The 24,798-nt window shown below is 42.8% G+C and overlaps 1 long non-coding RNA gene across 1 annotated transcript in view; it reads right to left on the bottom strand.

Moving 5' to 3' along the window:
• Nucleotides 1-24,798, bottom strand: part of LOC137217392 (uncharacterized) — a 494,052-nt gene that overhangs the window by 25,111 nt on the left and 444,143 nt on the right. The window contains exons 5-6 of the long non-coding RNA XR_010940086.1: nt 4,425-4,513; nt 1,408-1,535 (exon numbers count right to left, since the gene is read on the bottom strand). This is a non-coding gene — a long non-coding RNA (uncharacterized lncRNA). The remainder of the gene's footprint in view (nt 1-1,407; nt 1,536-4,424; nt 4,514-24,798) is intronic.

Below are 24,798 nucleotides of genomic sequence, written 5' to 3'. Positions count from 1 at the left end.
AACATGGATGGACCTAGAGATGATCATACTAAGTGAAGCAAGTCAGAAAGAGAAAGACAAATGCCATAGGATATCACTTATATGTGGAAGCTAAAATAGGACACAAATGAACATATCTATGAAACAGAAACACAATCACAGACATAGAGAACAGACTTCTGGTTGCCAAGAGGGTTGTGGGGTAGGGGAGGGAAGGACTGGGAGTTTGGGGTTAGTAGATGCAAACTATTCCATATACAATGGATAAGCAACAAGGTCCTACCGTAGAGCACAGGGAACTATATTCATTATCCTGTGATAAACCATCATGGAAAAGAATATGAAAAAGAATATATATGTATATAACTGAGTCACTTTGCTTTACAGCAGTAATTAACACAACACTGTAAATCAACTATACTTCAATGAAAAAAAAAGAAATGTAAATGCAGACATGTAATTTCAGGGCTCACAGGAACCCCTATGATATAATGAGCGTCGTGTAACAGGAAGAGGTCCGCATGAGAAGACCAAATTCTGTTTATCCATTACTATCTGTGCCCCTATATGAGTCTGCTCATCTGTAAAGGAGAAAGTAAGAAAGAGGTGATGGTGGTACTAAAAATACCACGTAGTTTAAAGCCTAGACAAGTGCTGGAGGAATAAAATGCACCGATGTATATAGGAAAGCCTTAAAGCTGGAGTAGGAGAAAGTGAAGGAGGTCTGAAAACCTACACAGAAGGGTGTGTCGGGAAGTGCAGCCCAGCTCAGCTCAGATGACACAGTCCAAACCACCCCGATGGGGACTGGACGCTCAGATGGTGAATCTGATGTGTCAGCCTGACAGGGCCACAGGTGCCCAGACAGCTGGTTAGACATTAACTCTGGGTGTGTCTGGGCGGGTGTTTCTGGAAGAGGTTAGCATGGGAATCAGTGGATGAGGTACAGCAGACGCCCTGACCCTAGTGTGGGTGGGTGTCACCCAATCCCTGGAGAGTCTGCGTGGAACCAAAGGCAGAGGAAGGTTGACTTTGCTCTCTTCCCAACTGCGTGAGCCGGGACGTCCGTCTTCTCCTGCACTGGGAGTTACAGCATCAATGTTCCTGGTTCTCTGGCCCTGGGGCACACCCATCTCTGGCTTCTGTCTAACCAAGTCACTGTCACTTCCCCAAAGATGGCCCGTGCTTCGTCACCTCCAGCCCCATCACTCCACTTTTCATCCCTGCATCAACTCCCCTATGCCTCACCTTATGAAATCTCAAGGCTCCCCCATCCTTCAGAAAACCAGAAGTCCCATCCTGAAACGAAAGCTGTCCCCCTTCAAAGCATAAGAGGTCAGTCACCCATCCAAATCTTCATAAACGCTGTTAAAGTAATGAGCTCAGGGCTTTTGTATGCAACACCCAACACAGGATTTGAACGTTTACCTGCATCGTCCTTGAGCCTTTTAGTGTGTGTTCATCTCATCCTCGTGTGCTCCTTGCAGGTTCCTGTGTGGCAGGGTCCCTGGGTTCTGCTTCCTTGTACACCCCACCCTCTGCAAAGCCTTCCGCAGCTGAAAGGTACACAGTACGTGCCTGTCAACGGGCTGATTCATGTTGTGATGGATAAGACCCATTCCCCGGTAACCATTTAAGGGCGCTGAATCTCTCCTACTGTTAGCAGCCATTCAATAACAATACCCAATCAGCAGAGATCAGAATCTCACCCCTGGTATAAACATTTCTCTAAACGGCACTGTTTCTAGGTCTGCATGGCAGGCTCCTTAAGACAGGACCACCCAAAACTCAAGGGCACACAACGTGTGCCCTGAGTGTTAATTTTGTTTCACTGCCGTGCTTTTCAGTAAAGCCTGTATTTTCACGTCTTGCTACCGCTGCAGGGTCCGAGAAATACCTCCCTTGGATGGGATGGCGATTTCCACGTTAGGCTGGGGCAACTGAACCGAGGGTAAGGTCATGGCCTGAACGCACTGTCTCATAAGAATTACAGAGTGGCTGTCAGCCTGGGCCTCCCACGTGTGAGAGGTGGTACTGAGCCACGGGGACCCACTTGGAGTTCCACAGACAGGGCATCCCCTCTCTTCCTACTCTGCTTGCGTACCTGCATCTCCATCCACTGGGAGCATCCCCCATGCACCTGTGCCCTTGTCCACCAGGCATGAACTCAGATGCACCTGCCCCATAGATTCTGAGACAGGGCTGGGGAATGTCATACAGATTAATACAATAGAAAAGGCTTATATATTGCAGGCTGTCACCCCTCCTGAGGCTTTTTAACGCCACCGGTTCCCCCTCATTTTCTTGTCGCTGTTGCTGCTTCCTTTTCAGTAACATTCACTTTTTGGAAGAGCCCCACACACCTCTGTACTGGGTGGTGCACGTGGCAACGTATGTCATCATTGTACTTACACCCACCAGCCCTAATTTCGGGAGCCCCTTAGCAGCCTGCTTCATCCTTAAGCCGTATGCGATGTGGCCAACTCTGCATTCCCTCTATATTTATCAACCTATTTTACTTTTAACAATTTTAATTTTTAAACATGGCTGATTAGCCTTTTAAGATAACGGTGGATGTAATGGTGTGTAACTGAACATAAAGGTTAGAATATTTCCTTTCCAGTCCTCCCACCCACCCCCACCCACCGGCCCCCAGGCTCGTTCTGGATGCATCAGTTATTCGGTAAGATTTCTTTTAGCTTCCGGCTTCCAAAGAAATGCCTATGGAAAGCAGAAATGGTGCCTGAGCAGAAACATCTAAAAAATTATTTTGGCATCTCACTAAATACCTAGAAATCGGGTCTAATCTAAAAATAATTCGGTCATAGTTTTTCTTTCTGTCCTTTTGAGACCCCATCATTCTATAATCTTGAAGCCATGCTCACCAATAACAAAAGGAGTATTCTTTTTGGTGCCATTGTTCGGTCTGCTGAAATCATCCGTTTATTCAATCCATGTCTCAGGAATTACGCAGTGGTGGAAAGCAGCTACGATTTGGAGGCATGGTGTCTATTAAAAATTAAGCAAGCGTTCGCCCCTCTTGGTCACCACTGATCTTTTTGTATCTAATCTTTTTCTCAGCACCTGTTAGCAGAACAGACTCTCTTCACTTAACCACTCAAGGCTTTCTAGAAAAACCAGCTTGCCATGGCCAAACTTCAATAGAACCCAGGCTGCTAGGAAAGCACAGGGAGATCTGGGCTTCATGCATTTTGGGCAAAGCTCTTACAGTGCACAGGTGCACACAAAGATGCTCCAAAGGGGGGCTTTCCTGAAGCTTGAAACTAACAACAAGCTCAGGAAAATGAACTGGTCACTTGACATTTAAGAAAAGATCTCGTGCAGATACCGATCTGTCAGCCGGTCTGGTTCAGAAAGTTATTGATCCAGCAGTTGTTTATTGATTTTTACACCACTCCTGCTCTTAAAAAAAAAAAAAAAAAAAAACCTGCAACTAACTTACTTTATCTCATATGCAAATAATACAATTGTAAGAAAAAGCAGGATGCTTCCCAGAATTCAAATCCTTCGCATCTGTCTTATCGTTTCTTTGCTTTACAGTTGTGAAGGAAGCCTAGCTTACCTAGGAGAGGGGTCTGCACGTAGGGCTGCAGCCTCCCTCTGCCGTAGGTTTGGGATATGTACCACATGCAATAGACACAGAATTATGAAAACGGAACCCTGGGCTGTCAAACTGCATCACATCCATGGTGCTCTTGTACGTTCCTTACGAGTAATGCCTCTTCTTACCTTTCTCTGCTGCACACAGAATTCTTATGTGGGATTTCCCACAAATACAAGTCTCAAGGGACTACAGGAAGTGGCAGTCTTTCCCAGAGGCAATCTGGAGTACTCCAATAGTGGTGCAGTTGCATTGGGTGGAGCTACCAATCTCAAGCCCCTGAACACATCTGCCCCAAGGCCAAGGGCCTCCCGTGGTCCTCTGTCCTCAAAACTGTGGCAGCCCATTGCCCCTGGAAACCCTGTTGGTGTCCAGACTTCACAACGGGGTGGTCTGCCTACTCTGGGGGTCTTCTCCTGTTGGGAGGAGACGAATGGTCTGGTGAGCATGGAAGGTTTCCAACCGTCTCCACCAAGAGGAGCAAACACTGATAGGCACGTGCGCGTGAGAAGGCGTTCACCGAGACCGGCACGCGCGCATCCGAAGGGGCCCTCCTAGGCCGCAGAGCAAGATGCCTGATGAGATTTAAGAGAGTCCAGGAGGAGGCAGGGGTGACGGGACGCTGGGGAGGGTGGGAGTCCTCCGCCGTAATCAGAAATGTGCGAATGACATTTAAGCCCATGAAGGGTCCAGGGATCAAAGGGGTGACAGAAGCAAGGCCCACGAGCAGGATTTGGGGTGCCAGATGTTTCCATCCAGCTTCAGGGCGGGGAGAAGTGGGGAGGGCACCCAACCCTACAGCCTTTTACAAACGCTAACGAACCTCAGTGGAACGGAGGACGAAGGGCTTCGGAAGCATCCCCCATCTTCCTCTTTAAAGGGGAGGACTGAGGACCACACAGTTCATCATCTCTGAAAGAGAAAGGAATTCCACGTTCAAGATGTAAATCAAAACCCCTTTAATCCCATTCATTCGCTCCTCTATGCAGAGGACCCTAGCTCTGGAAGCATTTTCACAGCCACTCCCCCCAAGCCCCCGCCCGGCACACAGCAGACAGCGCACAACCCTTGGACATCCGATCCCTACTGATGAGGGGGCGTGGTTTACGGAGCACGTGCGTAAATGCGCGAATAGCAGCGCATCTTCCAGGGATGCGCAGACACAGAAGGCCGCTCCCGGGAGCAGAGGCGGCTGGGCTTCAAGGATCACGTTTGGCGAAGGGATGTGCTGTGCTGTCCGGCGTTTGAAGGATCCTGAACAGCTTTACTTTCAAGGCAGAGGAGAGCGTGGCGCTTTCCCGGCCTCCCTGCGAGCAGGGGGATCCTCGGGCTTTCAGATCTCTTGCTCCTTTTCCTGGCCAAGAACGCCCCGTGGGATCCTTTGAACGCCCTGCCGGTTGCAAAGTGCCCTCGTTTTCATGGATGCCCTTGAATGAGCCCATTCACGGAAGCTTTCCCACAGCCCGGAAAGCCATCTGGGCGCGCCCGCTCGGGTTTCGCGCGTCTTGGTGCCAGAAAGAGAAGAGGCACAGGCCTCTGCTTGGCTCCTGAAAGCATTCCTGGGCTGGTGCGTCATGGGTGTGAGAAACCGCCTGAGAGGCTCGGAGGGAAGGCTGTCCCCCCGAAACAGTCCCCGAACCCACTCTGAAACGAACCTTCTTGGAAGAACCTTACAGGATGGGGAAAGCAAGTCTTTCAGAGACTTAATACTGTTTATCAAAGTGGTGTTTATAAACAAGGGAAATGAACGGCAACTTGTCAACACCCTATTTCTTCTGCAATTTTATGTCCCAAAATATTGATGGAAGGGGTAGGGCTTTTCTTGCATAAACAAGGCCACCTAGTAGAAAATGTAACGCCTAGACTCTTCCCGAATTATCTCTGTGTTTATAAAGTCATGGGGGACAGACAGGGGGTTAGAGGGAGCCTGGCATTTAAAGCTTATTGTCACCATTAGGAGGGAAAACAGGTTATTCATTCTTTCATTCATACAAATGTAAGGTGTCTGGCTGTGCTTAGCAGCTAAGGGGGAACCCAGCAGTAACTGGGCACCCCTCCCCAGGGGACTTTGACAATGTCTAGAGACAGTTTCCACTGTCTGAACGGGAAGGTGGTCACTGGCTTCTAGGGAGTGGAGGCCAGGGACGCTGCTGAACATCTTACAGTGCCCAGGACAGCCCCCCAAGGAAACTGGCATCCGATCCGGAAAGTCAGTAGTGCCGAGGTGGAGACACCCTGACGCTGAGTAAGGAGGAAACAGCCATCTCAGCCTTTAGGAGTCACTTTGGCAGGTGTCTTCGTGATATCAAAACTCAGTTTTTCCTGTCTGGTGAGAACTGTGTGCACCATGCAAAGGAAGGATTATCCAAATATCCCTCATATGCAGATCAGAGATGCAACGGGTATGTTTCAGTGGCTAAAATGTGGCTAAGTATGCAAGGTTAGAGAAACTGCATTTTCCACCTTAATCCTATCTGGATCCCACCCCCTGCCCCCCCAGGGCAGAGCCAGCTGGACCAAAACCCAAGCCCCTGAGACTGACGCATGTTTTGTCTTTGTTATTCTGTTTGCTCCATCCGACCAAACTCCCTGTCTTCCTGTCACGTTCCTGTGGTTTGCAGGGTACAAATATCCCCCGCTTGTTCTCCTGGTTGCTTTTGGTGTAACGTCTTTCCGAACCTGTACGGGTTCAGCCGATACACGACACATTAAACATTGTAATTCTACTGGTACCCTCTCCTCTTCCAAAAGTGCACCTCTACCTTCTTCATCTATTTCTAAATTTCTTGTCTCTGTCTGTATAAGGCGTCCCCCCCCTCATCCTTTTCCCCATATATTTCTCTCCTAATCAGTGGTAGATAGCGTGTCCCCTTTTAAACCTCATAGACAATCTGAACACTACATAGGAAACTACATTTCTACATCCTCCTGCTTTCTGAATCCTGCAGGGGTGGGAGCTTTAATCGCTCTCTGCGCTGCATCGCTTCCTGCCTATTCCTACATATCAAGGATTAACCCGTTGACGTGTCATCTGAGGCCACGTGAGATCTGGAAAACATGCGTGTGTCAGTCTTAACGGCTTTTTACCTCTCGGTGAACGTTCTCTGTTGAACTGAGGCTGTCTGAGGATCTCACACATCAACAGTTCTTTCTGAGCTCTCTGCTCGCATTCTCACCCACAGAATGAGCTCCTCGCTTCCCTCTCTCTACCCAGATGCCACACAGCTTTGAGTTCCAACCCAAGGCCACGGCTTCCTTCTAGTTCTAGCACCTGTGTGGCCCCGGATGATCACAGAATCTCAGAGTTGGAAAAGGATCTTGGGTGTGATCTGCTGCTATTCTTTCATTCAATGGGTGAAAGAAAAGGAAGCAAGAGGACATTATCACGTTGTCAAGTATCAGGCCCTAGTACTGGCAGCTTTTGTCCCGAGCTTATTTGTGGCTGCCCTGTCGGAAGGCGGGGACGGTGGCACATCCATCTTCACCTGAAGCTACATCTCACTGTGCTGAGCACGCGATGGGCGCGCATCAGTCAGGCGCAGCGTACTTTCTGTGTATGTGCTTCGTTCTTCTATGCACGCTTCTACCAGAGGAACTCACCCTACAGACCTCATGCCAGGCAAATGTTTAGAGGGATTTGGAAATAAACGGTGAAGTTAGCCATCAAAAGTCAAATTCAAAGCGGGGATGCAGAAGAATTCTCTTTCAGACTATTGCTTCTTTGTCTTGGTGGGCAGATTCATTTCTCCTGCCTTTGCATCAACTCTTAGTTACTTCCCAGAGGCAAACAGCTGGAGGCCACTGTCACCCTGAGATATACTTGCTTAAAAGTGTGCATCCCTCCCACATGATTCCCTTTTCCCCAAACCCAGCTACTTGCCATTTTTTTCCATCTTCTGACGCTCATTACTTAATTCCATGAATGTGCTGAGTCATGACTTCTGTTCTATTTCTAGAGAGTCGAGCCTCTCTCTTGCCTAAGAGTTATTCTCTTAAGTAACACATGAGTTTTGACTCATTATATGTTTTTCTCAAAGAGAATAGAGAGTTTGTGACTCAGGTGTGGTCATTCTGGTGTAATAAAATCAGTACCTTGTTTTCTAGCTCTTATATTATTCTGATATTCAGGGCTGCTGCAAGCGCATGTGGGAACTGGTTTTACGGTATACACGTTATTTCATCCAGAAATTTTAAAATATTCTTTAGGGCCATGGTCTCAGCTGCCGCTCTGCTCAGTTCAGCGTCCAGCTGCCTTGGATCCCCATCTCACATACTACAGACCTGCTCTTTCTTGAGGAGCCAGAGAATGGAGGTACGGGAATTTTCTCTTTGCTCTCCTTCTGGATAGCTCAACCACGCTCCTCTGAGAGCCTCAAGACAGAACCGAGCTTTCAACCACCACCCCAATGGAGAACGAACGAGGCGTCCGCTGTGCACATTTGTTATTCTAGAAATCTACCTTGGGGTTATGCAATTTACAATGCTTTTCAGGAGGAGGAAAACAACCCGAAGCATTAACATTTGTAGCCAAACCTCAGCTTGGAAGAAGGGGCCCACAAAGATGCAATCATCCCCAGCAGCTAAGCTTTGCCCTCACGTGTCCTCCAAGCCGCTCACATAGTAAGTTAAAATGCATGACTCGTAACCTCCCTGCAAACGGTTCCACCCGGGAGATACACTGCTGCTGCCACTCCCCTTAAGCTGTTAAGAGAAAAGTACCTAGGTCGGCCATTTATAAAAATACCAACAGATAGAATTAATACAGAATCAGCCAGGAATCTGTGTCCCTCCTGAGCCATACTTTAGGGAAGATATACCTCTCTCTCGTTTTTACCCTTTTGTCTACGCAAACTCAATTCCTCTAACACGTACTCACGAACCATGCCTTATACATGTTTTCTATCCCTTTACTGTGTGTGTGTTTTACACCCGAGAAAAGTATCATTTAATTTCCAGGTAAAGTATGAGAGAAACTAAAATGATGAAGAGAAAGACCGTGGCATGGCTGCAAACAATCCTGCTAACTTAGCCCCCAGTTTAACATAGTACTACTACCGGGCTTCCCTGGTGGCGCGGTGGTTGAGAGTCCGCCTGCCGATGCAGGGGACGCGGGTTCGTGCCCCGGTCCGGGAAGATCCCACAAGCCGCGGAGCGGCTGGGCCCGTGAGCCATGGCCGCTGAGCCTGCGCGTCCGGAGCCTGTGCTCCACAACGGGAGGGGCCGCAGCAGTGAGAGGCCCGCGTACCGCAAAAAAAAAAAAAAAAAAGAAAATAGTACTACTGCTACTACCATTTGAATATGTACTTTCATAAGCAACTAAGCTGTGTCATTACTTGAGCACGGGCTATTTTTCGCAGGGTGACAGGTCAAGCTTAACTGCCTGTTAGTAGACAGTCTCTTAACTCCTGTTCCATACAGGAAACACTATACCCTGTGTCAGAATTTTCCTTTTACCTATTCCACTTGTGGACCGGACTCAGGAAGCTCAACAACTATTGCAAACCACACAGAAATGCAAGAGTCTGCAATCCCAAAGAATTCCAACCTAAGACATGCAGGGTTTGTTCTGGTCAAGGCAATAGTGAATTAATTGTGGCCTTACCTATTCTTTGCCTGGAAAAGAAGACACCAAACCCAGTTGCGTGAATGACCTACGTCCCTGTTATCATGCAACCAATGGAACTAAAAAGGTTCTGGTGACGCGGCCAGCACATATTATTTCTAGCAAACACACACAACTGGACTCTAAAAAACGTACTTACATCATCACTGTGGAATTAGATATGCCTGAACGGGATTTTCAACTGTGATGTAAAACAGAGGAAATTCTGAATAAGTACATTCCTACTAAAATATACTCACCCTAAGATGAAAGAAACTAACCCCCATGATTAGTGAACACTGTGGTTAGTAAAGTTCCTTTGAAAATATATGGAACACAAGCATTCATAGGGAACAGAAGTGCATAAATAAGTACATGATATTTTATACTGAGAGTAACTGCCTTTCAAAATTTTCTCTGTATTTATTTTACATTGGAGCAATTTAAGACGTTTTATGAGAGATTCACTCTATAGAACAAAGAACTATATTCAATATCTTGTAATAACCTATATTAGAAAATAATCTTTAAAAATATCAGTATATGTATAACTGAATCAGTTTGCTGTACCCCTGAAGCTAACACAATATTATAAATCAACTACAACTTCAATTTTTAAAAAAGATAATTTATGAGAGGAACATAATAATAGGTTAATAAATTTGTATTGACTCAAAAGTTAATAAACAGATATATTGAGGTTGGCTATTCTGGAAAATATGATCATATACTTTCCTCAAAATTCACAAATTGATCGAATTCCAGTAACCAGATTTACCTACAATTACATTTGCTATTATTAGTTAATATCTAATTAGTGTTAAGAAAAATAACCTAGGGAAGTCATATATGTTCTTTCTAGAAATAAATAATTGCTAAAACAGAGTAAGTTTCCCCAATCTAAATATAAAAGGGGGCAAGTTAAAAGGTTAAAATCCAGTTTTCTACTTCCAACAAAAAGTGAATGGCTCATTCACAAAGAAAGAAAACTGCAGGCCAGTATCACTGATGAACACAGATGCAAAAATCCACAACAAAATACTAGCAAACAGAATCCAAAAGCACATTAAAAGGATCATACACCATAATCAAGTGGGGTTTATCCCAGGGAATGCAAGGATTCTTCAATATACGCAAAACAATCAATGTGATACACCATATTAACAAATTGAAGGAGAAAAACCAAATGGTCATCTCAATAGATGCAGAAAAATCTTTCAACAGCATTCAACACGAATTTATGACAAAAACCCTCCAGAAAGTAGGCATAGAAGGAACCTACCTCAACATAATAAAGGCCATATATGACAAACCCACAGCCAACATCGTTCTCAATGGTGAAAAACTGAAACCATTTCCCCTAAGATCAGGAATAAGACAAGGTTGTCCACTCTCCATACTATTATTCAACATAGTTTCGGACGTTTAAACCACAGCAATCAGAGAAGAAAAAGAAATAAAAGGAATCCAAATCGGAAAAGAAAAAGTAAAGCTGTCACTGTCTGCAGATGACATGATACTATACACAGAGAATCCTAAAGATGCTACCAGAAAACTACTAGAGCTAATCAATGAATTTGGTAAAGTTGCAGGATACAAAATTAATGCATAGAAATCTCTGGCATTCCTATACACTAATGATGAAAAATCTGAAAGTGAAATCAAGAAAACACTCCCATTTACCATTGCAACAAAAAGAATAAAATATCTAGGAATAAACCTACCTAAGGAGACAAAAGACCTGTATGCAGAAAATTATAAGACACTGATGAAAGAAATCAAAGATGACACAAACAGATGGAGAGATATACCATGTTCTTGGGTTGGAAGAATCAACATTGTGAAAATGACTGTACTACCCAAAGCAATCTACAGATTCAATGCAATCCCTATCAAACTACCACTGGCATTTTTCACAGAACCAGAACGAAAAATTTCACAATTTGTATGGAAACACAGAAGACCCTGAATAGCCAAAGCAACCTTGAGAAAGAAAAACGGAGCTGGAGGAATCAGGCTCCCAGACTTCAGACTATACTACAAAGCTACAGTAATCAAGAGAGTATGGTACTGGCACAAAAACAGGAATATAGATCAATGGAACAGGATAGAAAGCCCAGAGATAAACCCATGCACATATATGGTCACCTTATCTTTGATAAAGGAGGCAAGAATATATAATGGAGAAAAGACAGCCTCTTCATTAAATGGTGCTGGGAAAACTGGACAGCTACATGTAAAAGAATGAAATTAGAACACTCCCTAACACCATACACAAAAATAAACTCAAAATGGATTAAAGACCTAAATGTAAGGCCAGGCACTATATAAAACTCTTAGAGGAAAACATAGGCAGATCACTCTAGTATATAAATCACAGCAATATCCTTTTTGACCCACCTCCTAGAGAAATGGAAATAGAAACAAAAATAAACAAATGAGACCTAATGTAACTTGAAAGCTTTTGCACAGCAAAGGAAACCATAAACAAGACGAAAAGACAGCCCTCACAATGGGAGAAAATATTTGCAAATGTAGCAACTGACAAAGGATTAATCTCCAAAATTTACAAGCAGCTCATGCAGCTCAATATCAAAAAACCAAACAACCCAATCCAAAAATGGGCAGAAGACCTAAACAGACATTTCTCCAAAGAAGATATACAGATTGCCAGCAAACAAATGAAAGGATGCTCAACATCATTAATCATGAGGGAAATGCAAATCAAAACTACAATGAGGTATCACCTCATACCTGTCCGAACGGCCCTCATCAGAAAGTCTACAAACAATAAATGCTGGAGAGGGTGTGGAGAAAAGGGAACACTCTTGCACTGCTGGTGGGAATGTAAATTGATACAGCCACTATGGAGAACAGTATGGAGGTTCCTTAAAAAACTAAAAACAGAACTACCATATGACCCAGCAATCCCACTACTGGGCATATACCCTGAGAAAACCATAATTCAGAAAGAGTCACGTAACACAATGTTCGTTGCAGCTCTATTTACAATAGCCAGGACATGGAAGCAACCTAAGTGTCCATCGACAGATGAATGGATAAAGAAGATGTGGCACATATATACAATGGAATAGTACTGAGCCATAAAAAGAAACGAAACTGAGTTTTTTGTAGACAGGTGGATGGACCTACAGTCTGTCATAGAGAGTGAAGTAAGTCAGAAAGAGAAAAATAGATACCATATGCTAACACATATATATGGAATATAGAAAAAAAATGGTTCTGAAGAACCTAGGGGCAGGGCAGGAATAAAGACGCACACATAGAGAATTGACTTGAGGACATGGGGAGGGGGAAGGGTAAGCTGGGACGAAGTGAGAGAGTGGCATGGACATCAATACACTACCCAAATGTAAAATAGATAGCTAGTGGGAAGCAGCCGCATAGCACAGGGAGATCAGCTCGGTGCTTTGTGACCCCCTAGAGGGGTGGGATAGGGAGGGTGGGAGGGAGATGCACGAGGGAGGAGATATGGGGATATATGTATATGTATAGCTGAATCACTCTGTTATAAAGCAGAAACTAACACACCATTGTAAAGCAATTATACTCCAATAAAGATGTTAAAAAAAATTGAATGGCTCAAAATAAAAAACAGCATGAGGCCTCCTACATAATAGAATATGTGAGTCCTGAAGTTAAAGCAGAAAAACAAAATAAGTGGAAATAATTACGGATTTGGGGCTACATCTCTTTCATATCTTCATTCTCTGAAGAGCAAATGAAATAGGATTATCATTGAATAATATCAGTCCATTAATTAAAGATCCAGAATCCAAATGACAAAAGTTTAGAAAGATGAATACCAGTACTGTCTATTTATAATTACCCTGGAGCACTTTTTAAAAAATTATTTAAAGTAGCTAAGCTCCCTGTAATTCCTGTGGGTAATCTAAGAACAGATTAATTTTTCAATTATAAATATAAACGTCTGTGTCAGGAAAAAAACAACTTTATAGTCTATGTTTTTCTTCTTTATTTAGGGTTGATTATAAGTCTATTTCTTTTTTTTAATAAATTCATTTATTTTTATTTTTGGCTGCATTGGGTCTTTGCTGCTGCACGCAGGCTTTCTCTGGTTGCGGTGAGCGAGGGTTACTCTTGGTTGTGGTGCGTGGGTTTCTCATTGCAGTGGCTTCTCTTCTTGCGGATCACAGGCTCTAGGTGCGCGGGCTTCAGCAGTTGTGGCACGTGGTCTCAGTAGTTGTGGCTCGCGAGCTCTAGAGCGCAGGTTCAGTAGTTGTGGCACACGGGCTTAGTTGCTCCGCGGCATGTGGGATCTTCTCGGACCAGGGCTCAAACCTGTGTCCCCTGCACTGGCAGGCGGATTCTTAACCACTGCGCCACGGGGGAAGTCCCTAGAAGTCTATTTCTATCTTGAGAATATTAATGCTTTTATTTTTTAAACATGCCCAACTGAATTGAATCTTACACGTTCTAAGATGATGTGTCAATGGAAATAAGACATGGTATTTCTGTTTGTTTGCTTTTTGGCTGCACCGCGTGGCATGTGGGATCTTAGTTCCCCAACCAGGGATCAAACCTGTGCCCCCTGCACTGTTAGCACAGAGTTCTAACCACTGGACCAGCAGGGAATTCCCATGGTATCTTTAAAGTACAGGTTCCAAAAGCCTCGGCGTTTTGCCAAACTTAGTACCAAAAGGAACATGTTCGAAGCCATTATCAACACTGAGCTAAACGTCAGAGAGGCTGAACATGGTAAGATGGGGATTAACGTGTTTGGTCTGTCTAACAAGCAGGTAGGACAGCAAACATCCTTCAACACCAGCACCCATGGAACAAGACTTATTAAGGACAGCAAGGGCTGCGGGAGAAGAAAGCAGCATGTGTGCACTACAGGAAGAAAATTTCATGCCCACAGATGCCTCCCTGCTGGACAGCACAGAAGGGTGAACACAGGTAAGACGGATGCTGCCATAAAGTTGGCTGCTAGTATAAAAGGAAGAAGAAAACAAAATGGGCAAGTGCCCAGAGTATACAGGTGATGCCTTTGAATTCTGCTGATTCCAGAGGACTGACATGGTTGGGTCCCTCCAACATCAGGAACTAAAAAAGCAACCCTGAGCCACTTCAGATAAGCTACGCTCAGGAGGGCTTTTTATAAAGTTGATTGTTCTGACATCTGTGATTCCTAAGACCCCGGGGACCGGGGGGAATTTAAGCTTGCCATTCCCATGGTTACCGCCGTCAGAAAAGCGTATGTTCCAGTCCCCGAGCATTAAAACCGGGCACTAACCTCCTACTTGATGACAACTGCCCTACCTTAGCCCATGACAAAACCATGACAATGTCATCAACACTTGCTTTCTGCTAAGGCAGGTGAGTGGTCCTCCTTACTGATCCCTTTAGGGAATTTCTGTAGAGTCATTCTCAATGTGTGTGGCATCACACTGGCTGCTGGGAAACACTTTTTGTTACTGGGCAGCTTGGAAGAGCCCTCAAGTCTTGGACATCAAGAGAATACCAACAGAACATCAAGAGAATACCAACAGAACACAAGAAAATACCACCAGAACACCAATCTGAGCCTTGATAAACGCCCAGGTGTTCTTAAGTGGCAACGGCGCTTACCCCACACTAACACGGGTCTGGTCTTACACTGAAAGGTAATTTGGACACGACTGGTCAACTGAACACGTGATTCTTATATGAAGCTACCCGCCTGAGATTAGCGATTACAAAGGAACAAAATTACTTCTTGTTAAAAATCCTACAAATCTCCCTATTTGATGTGGGATCACCTAGCACCAGACTCTGTAGGCCATGTGAAAATATAGGCCCCGCGTTGCCAGGTCTTCCAATTTTTAAGAGAAGCATAAAATCAAATTATAAAATCAAAATTTAACCAATTTTAAATGCTAATAAATTACATTTATACAGATAGCAGTTGTCATCAGGGAAAAATGGGTGAAGGGTACACAGTATCTCTCTACTTTTTCTTGCAGCTGCATGTGAACTTATGATTATTTCAAAATAAAAAAGAAGAAGAAAAGCTTACGTTAAGAAAAACAACAAAATACGCCAAGACACATATTAATCAAACTGTCAAAAATTAAATAAAGAAAACATATTAAAAGCAGCAAGGGAAAAATAACACACAAGGGAATCCCCATAAGGTTAACAGCTGATCTCTCAGCAGAAGCTCTGCAAGCCAGAAGAGAGTGGCAGGACATACTGAAAGTGATGAAGGAGAAAAACCTGCAACCAAGATTACTCTACCCAGCAAGGATCTCATTCACATTTGATGGAGAAATTAAAACCTTCACAGACAAGCAAAAGCTGAGAGAGTTCAACACCACCAAACCAGCTTTACAACAAATGCTAAAGGAACTTCTCTAGGCAAGAAACACAAGAGAAGGAAAAGGCCTACAATAAAGAACCCAAAACAATTTAGAAAATGGGAATAGGAACATACATATCGATAATTACCTTAAATGGAAATGGACTAAATGCTCCCACCAAAAGACACAGATTGGCTGAATGGATACAAAAACAAGACCCATATATATGCTGTCTACAAGACACCCACTTCAGACCTAGAGACACATACAGACTGAAAGTAAGGGGATGGAAAAAGATATTCCATGCAATTGGAAACCAAAAGAAAGCTGGAGTAGCAATTCTCATATCAGACAAAATAGACTTTAAAATAAAGACTATTAGAAGAGACAAAGAAGGACACTACATAATGATCAAGAGATCTATCCAAGAAGAAGATATAACAATTGTAAATATTTATGCACCCAACATAGGAGCACCTCAATACATAAGGCAAATACTAACAGCCATAAAAGGGGAAATCGACAGTAACACATTCATAGTAGGGGACTTTAACACCCCACTTTCACCAATGGACAGATCATCCAAAAAGAAAATAAATAAGGAAACACAAGCTTTAAATGATACATTAAACAAGATGGACATAATTGATATTTATAGAACACTCCATCCAAAAACAACAGAATACACATGTTTTTCAAGTGCTCATGGAACATTCTCCAGGATAGACCATATCTTGGGTCACAAATCAAGCCTTGGTAAATTTAAGAAAATTGAAATTGTATCAAGTATCTTTTCCGACCACAACGCCATGAGACCAGATATGAATTACAGGAAACGATCTGTAAAAATTACAAACACATGGAGGCTAAACAATACACTACTTAATAACGAAGTGATCACTGAAGAAATCAAAGAGGAAATTAAAAAATACCTAGAAACAAATGACAATGGAGACACGACGACCCAAAACCTACGGGATGCAGCAAAAGCAGTTCTAAGAGGGAAGTTTATAGCAATACAAGCCCACCTTAAGAAACAGGAAACATCTCAAATAAACAACCTAACCTTGCACCTAAAGCAATTAGAGAAAGACGAACAAAAAAACCCCAAAGTTAGCAGAAGGAAAGAGATCATAAAAATCATATCAGAAATAAATGAAAAAGAAATGAAGGAAACAATAGCAAAGATCAATAAAACTAAAAGCTGGTTCTTTGAGAAGATAAACAAAATTGATAAACTATTAGCCAGACTCATCAAGAAAAAAAGGGAGAAGACTCAAATCAATAGAATTAGAAATGAAAAAGGAGAAGTAACAACTGACACTGCAGAAATACAAAAGATCATGAGAGATTACTACAAGCAACTCTAGGCCAATAAAATGGACAACCTGGAAGAAATGGACAAATTTTTAGAAATGCACAACCTGCCGAGACTGAATCTGGAAGAAATAGAAAATATGAACAGAACAATCACAAGCACTGAAATTGAAACTATGATTAAAAATCTTCCAACAGGGGCTTCCCTGGTGGCGCAGTGGTTGAGAGTCCACCTGCCGATGCAGGGGATGTGGGGTCGTGCCCCGGTCTGGGAAGATCCCACATGCCGTGGAGCGGCTCGGCTCATGAGCCATGGCCACTGAGCCTGTGCGTCCGGAGCCAGTGCACCGCAACAGGAGAGGCCACAACAGTGAGAGGCCCGCGTATCGCAAAAAAAAAAAAAAAAATCTTCCAACAAACAAAAGCCCAGGACCAGATGGCTTCACAGGCGAATTCTATCAAACATTTAGAGAAGAGCTAACACCTATCCTTCTCAAATTCTTCCAAACTATAGCAGAGGAAGGAACACTCCCAAATTCATTCTACGAGGCCACCATCACCTTAATACCAAAACCAGACAAGGATGTCACAAAGAAAGAAAACTACAGGCCAATATCACTGATGAACATAGATGCAAAAATCCTCAACAAAATACTAGCAAACAGAATCCAACAGCACATTAAAAGGATCATACACCACGATCAAGTGGGGTTTATTCCAGGAATGCAAGGATTCTTCAATATACGCAAATCAATCAATGTGATAAACCATATTAACAAACTGAAGGAGAAAAGCCATATGATCATCTAAATAGATGCAGAGAAAGCTTTTGACAAAATTCAACACCATTTATGATAAAAACCCTGCAGAAAGTAGGCATAGAGGGAACTTTCCTCAACATAATAAAGGCCATATATGACAAGCCCACAGCCAACATCATCCTCCATGGTGAAAAACTGAAAGCATTTCCACTAAGATCAGGAACAAGACAAGGTTGCCCACTCTCACCACTCTTATTCAATATAGTTTTGGAAGTTTTAGCCACAGCAATCAGAGAAGAAAAGGAAATAAAAGGAATCCAAATCGGAAAAGAAGAAGTAAAGCTGTCACTGTTTGCAGATGACATGATACTATACACGGAGGATCCTAAAGATGCTACCAGAAAACTACTAGAACTAATCAATGAATGTGGTAAAGTTGCAGGATACAAAATTAATGCAGAGAAATCTCTGGCATTCCTATACACGAATGATGAAAAATCTGAAAGTGAAATCAAGAAAACACTCCCATTTACCACTGCAACAAAAAGAATAAAATATCTAGGAATAAACCTACCTAAGGAGACGAAAGACCTGTATGCAGAAAATTATAAGACAGTGATGAAAGAAATTAAAGATGATACAAATAGATGGAGAGATATACCATGTTCTTGGATTGGAAGAATCAACATTGTGAAAATGACTGTACTACCCAAAGCAATCTACAGATTCAATGCAATCCCTATCAAACTACCACTGGCATTTTTCACAGAACTAGAACAAAAAATTTCACAATTTGTATGGAAACACAAAAGACCCCAAAAAGCCAAAACAATCTTGAGAACGAAAAACGGAGCTGGAGGAATCAGGCTCCCTGACTTCAGACTATACTACAAAGCTACAGTAATCAAGACAGTATGGTACTGGCACAAAAACAGAAAGAGAGATCAATGGAACAGGATAGAAAGCCCAGAGATAAACCCACGCACGTATGGTCACCTTATCTTTGATAAAGGAGGCAGGAATGTACAGTGGAGAAAGGACAGCCTCTTCAATAAGTGGTGCTGGGAAAACTGGACAGGTACATGTAAAAGTATAAGATTAGATCACTCCCTAACACCATACACAAAAATAAGCTCAAAATGGATTAAAGACCTAGATGTAAGGCCAGAAACTATCAAACTCTTAGAGGAAAACATAGGCAGAACACTCTAGGACATAAATCACAGCAAGATCCTTTTTGGCCCACCTCCTAGAGAAATGGAAATAAAAACAAAAATAAACAAATGGGACCTAATGAAACTGCAAAGCTTTTGCACAGCAAAGGAAACCATAAACAAGACCAAAGGACAACCCTCAGAATGGGAGAAAATATTTGCAAATGTAGCAACTGACAAAGGATTAATCTCCAAAATTTATAAGCAGCTCATGCAGCTCAATAACAAAAAAACAAACATCGCAATCCAAAAATGGGCAGAAGACCTAAAGAGACATTTCTCCAAAGAAGATATACAGACTGCCAACAAACACATGAAAGAATGCTCAACATCATTAATCATTAGGGAAATGCAAATGAAAACTACAATGAGATATCATCTCACACCAGTCAGAATGGCCATCATCAAAAAATCTAGAAACAATAAATGCTGGAGAGGGTGTGGAGAGAAGGGAACACTCTTGCACTGCTGGTGGGAATGTGAATTGGTACAGCCACTGTGGAGAACAGTATGGAGGTTCCTTAAAAAACTACAAATAGAACTACCATATGACCCAGCAATCCCACTCCTGGGCATATACCCTGAGAAAACCAAAATTCAAAAAGAGTCATGTACCAAAATGTTCACTGCAGCTCTATTTACAATAGCCCGGAGATGGAAACAACCTAAGTGCCCATCATCGGATGAATGGATAAAGAAGATGTGGCACATATATACAATGGAATATTACTCAGCCATAAAAAGAAATGAAACTAAGCTATTTGTAATGAGGTGGATAGACCTAGAGTCTGTCATACAGAGTGAAGTCAGAAAGAGAAAGACAAATACCATATGCTAACACATATATATGAATTTAAGGGAAAAAAATGTCATGAAGAACCTAGGGGTAAGACAGGAATAAAGAAACAGACCTACTGGAGAACGGACTTGAGGATATGGGGAGGGGGAAGGGTGAGCTGTGACAAAGCGAGAGAGAGGCATGGACATATATACACTACCAAACGTAAGGTAGATAGCTAGTGGGAAGCAGCCGCATAGCACAGGGAGATCAGCCCCGTGCTTTTTGACCACCTGGAGGGGTGGGATGGGGAGGGTGGGAGGGCGGGAGATGCAAGAGGGAAGAGATACGGGAACATGTGTATATGTATAACTGATTCACTTTGTTATAAAGCAGAAACTAACACACCACTGTAAAGCAATTATACCCCAATAAAGATGTTAAAAAAAAATAGAACTGAACCCTACTGAATCTTCAAAATTATATTGAAAAATTTTGCATACACCCAACCTCAGAAGGAAAAACAGAAATTACAAATTTCTTTGAGAGTCAAGGAAAGTACAATACAAGAATGTTTATTCAATAAGACTTTAGATGAAGCTTTCAAAAGTGAATAAATCCAATAAAAGCTTTTTTGTTTTGTAAAAAAAAAAAAAAAAGAAAGAAAGAAATAAAAAGAACAACAACAACAAAATACTGTGAAAAACACCTCAACACTGTTAGCTGGGAACTCTGTAATCTCTGCTGTATAAAATGATGGCTCTGGCTGAACTGCCATGATATGACTGTTCTCTTTTTTGTGGTTACTGTTGATATACATTTGTTCTGGCAAATAACTGACCTCATGAAAGGTTTTACGTTTAAATTTGGCAAAAAGCATCTTATATTTGTAATGTATACCCATGATTCACTGCATGATAAAGTGTGTGGGTCTTGGAATTCTCTACTGGTTTCCAAGGAGGCATGTCCTTTGACACTCTGTAATAGTGTTTTTTAACAAAAATATGGATTTGAGTACAAAAATGAACTCAGGCTGTGTAGGGAGAAGCTATAAGGGACTCTTACCCAAGGTTCAAAAATGCTTGTCCAGGGCTTCCATGGTGGCACAGTGGTTGAGAGTCCGCCTGCCGATGCAGGGGACATGGGTTCGTGCCCCGGTCCGGGAAGATTCCACATGCTGCAGAGCGGCTGGGCCCATGACCCATGGCCGCTGAGCCTGCGCGTCCGGAGCCTGTGCTCCGCAACGGGAGAGGCCACAACAGTGAGAGGCCCGCGCACCAAAAAAAAAAAAAAAAAGCTTGTCCAAAGCTAACTGTAAAACAAATTAAAATTATATTTGAATTATAGACTTTGCGCATCATAAAGCAGAATTTGGGAATCCACTTTCCCATGCCAAGTCTAAACTTTGTTTCCTGCGGTGTTTATGTAATTTTCACATTTAATAAATTTGGCTGGTCTCTCTGAGGAGCTTCTGGCAACGCTATTTTTTGAGATACATTTTTGACTTTCTAAGTTTGCTCGTAAATGTGTGGAGGATTCCAGAGTTCTGCTGATTTGGATCCTGATGGTGTACATACCTTCATCTGTACATGAGAATAGCCGTTCTATCAGTTCACTTAGTTATGATTAAGGTCCGGGCCATCAGTTCCTGTTAGCCAAAATCTAAAATGTGATAACACCAGTGAAAACGGCCATCATGAAAACACTCTACAAATAGCAAATGCTGGAGAGGGTGTGGAGAAAAGGGCACCCTCCTACACTGCTGGTGGGAATGCACATTGGTATAGCCACTATGGAAAACATACATGTAGGTTCCTCAAAAAACTAAATATAGCTGCCATATGATCCTGTAATCCCACTCCTGGGTATATATCCAGAGAAAACCATAATTCAAAAAGATGCATGTGTTGGTGGGAATGTAAATTGATACAGCCACTGTGGAGAACAGTATGGAGGTTCCTTAAAAAACTACAAATAGAACTACCATATGACCCAGCAATCCCACTACTGGGCATATACCCTGAGAAAGCCAGAATTCAAAAAGTGTCATGTACCAAAATGTTCATTGCAGCTCTATTTACAATAGCCTGGAGGTGGAAACAACCTAAGTGTCCATCATCGGATGAATGGATAAAGAAGATGTGGCACATATATACAATGGAATATTACTCAGCCATAAAAATAAATGAAATTGAGATATTTGTAGTGAGGTGGATGGACCTAGAGTCTGTCATACAGAGTGAAGTCAGTCAGAAAGAGAAAAACAAATACCGTATGCTAACACACGTATATAGAATCTAAAAGAAAAACAACAACAACAACAAAATGGTCAGAAGAACCTAGGGGCAAGACAGGAATAAAGACACAGACCTACTAGAGAATGGACTTGAGGTTATGGGGAGGGGGAAGGGTAAGCTGTGACAAAGCAAGAAAGTGGCATGGACATATATACACTACCAAACGTAAGGTAGATAGCTAGTGGGAAGCAGCCGCATAGCACAGGGATATCAGCTCGGTGCTTTGTGACCGCCTGGAGGGGTGGGATAGGGAGGGTGGGAGGGAGGGAGATGCAAGAGATATGGGAACATATGTATATGTATAACTGATTCACTTTGTTATAAAGCAGAAACTAACACACCATTGTAAAGCAATTATACTCCAATAAGGATGTTAAAAAAAAAAAGATGCATGTACCCCAATGTTCACTGCAGCACTATTTACAAGAGCCAGGACATGGAAGCACCCAAAACATCCATCGATAGAGGAATGGATAAAGAAGATGTGGTACATATATACAATGGAATAGTACTCAGCCATAAAAAAGAATGAAATAATGCCATTTGCAGGGACATGGACGGACCTAGAGATTATCATCGTGATGATCATACTAAGGGAAGTAAGTCAGAAAGAGAAAGACAAACACCATATGATGTCACTTATATGTGGAAGCTAAAAAAAATGACACAAATGAGCTAATCTACAAAACAGAAACAGACTCACAGACCTAGAGAACAGACTTGTGGTTGTCAGCAGTGGCGTGGTTGGGAAGAGACAGACTGGGAGTTTGGGATTAGCAGATGCAAACTATTACATACAGAATGGATAAAAAACAAGGTCCTACTGTAGAGCACAGGGAACTCTATTCAATATCCTATGATAAACCATAATGGAAAATATGAAAGAATGTGTGTGTGCCTATGTACATATATAGACACACACACATTACATATATATGTATAACTGAATTACTTTGCTATACAGCAGAAACACACACAACACTGTAAATCAACTACACTTCATGTTTAATGTGACTATATACAGTAAAAAGCACAGGAGACTGACTATTGGAAGACGTCGTTTGGGAACCGGCAGTAACACTGCTTCACGGGTTAAGGTAAACTTGGGGAAGAGAAATAACACCTAATGCTCACTGGGCACGTACTGCACCAGGCTCTCTGTTAATTACTTTTATCGGCTCATCTAATTCTTTCTTCAATCCTGAGAGGGAAAGCTGTGTCCTATATTTTCTCTCAGGGAGAAGATGAAGAAATTGTGATTCAGATGGGTTAACTGGCTTTCCTAGAGAGACTCTTCTGTGTAGCTGGAACTGACTCCAAAGTTATGCTGTCAAATGCTCCAAAAAGCTGCCTAAAGAATTGTTGCAGTTATTTCTTCATCTCCTTCTCTGTTAAAACAAAAACAAAAACCTTTTACCTCCTTGCGCAAAGTGTTTGGGATCCAGGGATATTTAAGAAGATGTGGTAAACTTCAGATCACTATAACAATATGAGGCGTTACGTTTATCATTTTAAACGAACAGGCAATTTTTTCGTTTATGTTGGAAAATGTGTCTGGTGAAAGAACCAGGGCTGGATCTCTTTTCAGAACACACTTCCTGGTGGATAATTAATAATTCCACCCAGAAAAGTAAAATGGGAGGCTGGGAAAATCTGATATGCACACAGAGGGTATTTCTGTTGATCAGAGCTCCTGGCTGTAGGGCACACAATACTGTGCCGAATGTAACGCGGAAAACATACGTGTTTAAGTGCAGTTTACTCAGTCTTCCCAAACTTTCCTGGCAAGGGGGATTATTTTTTTATGGAATATTAATTTGTTAAGGCTGCTATAACAAAGGACCACAGACTGGGCGGCTTCAACAACAGACATTTATGTCTCCCAGTCCTGGAGGCAGGAAGTATGAGATCCAGGTGTCAGCAGGGCTGGTTCCTCCCGAGGCCTCTCTCCTGGGAGTGTAGACGGCCGTCTCCTCCCTGTGTCCTCACGTGGTCGTCCCTCTGTGCGTGTCTGTGTCCTGACCTCCTCTTCTTATAAGGACACCAGTCCTATGGGATCAGGACCCACCCTAATGACCTCATTTTACCTTAATGACCTCTTGAAAGACCCTGGCTCCAAACATAGTCATATTCTGAGGTCCTGATGAGGACTTCGACATGTATTTGCGGGGGTGGGCACGATGCAGCCCATCCGTAGCAAATACCCACTAACACTCTTCAGAACAGTAATCCTGAGGACACACTGCGCATGCAGGTGTTGAAGACAGTCAAGACTTCCTTGAAGTGGCTCTGAAAATGGTCTGCAGGGATTTGCATTAAGCACAGTGTTTGCTCCACCATCCAAAGCCATCAGTTCCTCTTGGACGTAACTGCCAAGAACATTAATAAGAACACTTAGGGGTTCCCATAGCGTTCCCTTATCGAGTTGGCGTACCTGTTCTTAAAAATTTATTCTCTAACAAACAGACCCTTCAAACAGATCTTCCGTTTCATGTAAAATAAGAATCTACCATCCAAATATTCACAGCAATGCCGGCACTTTGCCTGTTAACTCAGGATCACAAAACGTCTCCAGCATACTCCTCGGCCCGTTTGGTCAGCCCTTGGGATTATAACTCGAAAGATCGTTAAGTCCCGAGTTCCCTGGGACTATCGGAGGGAGAGAGATGCTTGGAGATGTGCTCTGAATCATGCACCCCTATTAAAGCAATTATTGGATCAACTATAAAGCCAGCTGGATAAACTCGGAAAGGGAAAATCCTCTTAACTTCCCTTCGCCTGTAATGAGTTCACGTGTCTTCTCTCCTGGAGATCACATTTACCTGACAGAATCATGTCGAGAGCTGGCCAAGCTTGAAATTACTGAATGGAAACGTCTCATTTTGAAAGTCCACAAGACTGATTC

This window comes from Pseudorca crassidens, chromosome X (assembly GCF_039906515.1).
Source record: "Pseudorca crassidens isolate mPseCra1 chromosome X, mPseCra1.hap1, whole genome shotgun sequence".
Lineage (NCBI taxonomy): Eukaryota > Metazoa > Chordata > Mammalia > Artiodactyla > Delphinidae > Pseudorca > Pseudorca crassidens.
This window is presented reverse-complemented; position numbering and strand designations above follow the sequence as displayed.